This window comes from Orycteropus afer, unplaced genomic scaffold (assembly GCF_000298275.1).
Source record: "Orycteropus afer afer isolate SDZICR_OR568_19922 unplaced genomic scaffold, OryAfe1.0 scaffold00291, whole genome shotgun sequence".
Taxonomy (NCBI): domain Eukaryota; kingdom Metazoa; phylum Chordata; class Mammalia; order Tubulidentata; family Orycteropodidae; genus Orycteropus; species Orycteropus afer.
Genome location: NW_006921878.1, coordinates 2,538,573 through 2,539,467, shown reverse-complemented (window position 1 = coordinate 2,539,467; position 895 = coordinate 2,538,573).

Below are 895 nucleotides of genomic sequence, written 5' to 3'. Positions count from 1 at the left end.
TCACTGCCATCGAGTTGATCCGACTCATAGCGACCCCCATAATTTAAAGGCCATATCTTACATATTCTTGGTTCTGTTTTAGAAGGTTAAAATATTTAATAAATAACTCTATTTAATAAGGAGCTCTAGTAGTGCAGTGCCTAAAGCATTTGGCTGCTACCCCGAAGGTTGGCAGTTTAAACTCATCAGCTGCTCCGCAGAGGGAAGATGGGGCCATCTGCTTCCACAAAGATTTGCTGCCTTGGAAACTCAATTGGGGGGTCACTATGAGTCGGAATCGACACCATGGTAGTGAGTTTTCAGTTTTCTTAGTATACTTTTTAACGTACTTGACTTCACAATCAGGATGATGGCATTATTATTATCTTCAGTTTATCACTGAGGAAACTGAGGCTGGGAAAAGTAAAGCCAGCCAATCCTAAGTGAGCCAACACTAAAGGCGATCCATCCCCAGTCCCAGAGCGCACCATGTTACCTCCCTGTTGGACGTACTGTACTGGTCAAATCAACTGCAAAACACCTCTTTAAAAGGCTTAAGAGCAAAGGTGTAACTTTGAAGATTAAGAATAAGGAAGACCGCAGAATTCATGCATTTAAATTGTAGTGTTGGCAAAGAATATTGAAAATACCATGGAGTGTCAGAAGAAGGAACAAATCTGGAAGAAGTACAGGCAGGATGTTCCTTAGAAACTGTAATAGCCCTACTTCCTCTCACGTGCTTTGGTCATGCTATCAGAAGGGACTGGTCCCAAAACAAAATCATTTTTTAAAAAAAGACCAGGTTTGCTGGTCTGATGGAGTCTGTTGAGACATCTGAAACTAGGCCCCTGGTTACCCTTCAGGTCTGGAACTGAACTCACTCCTGTGGCTTCCAGCCAAACAACAGACAGGCATA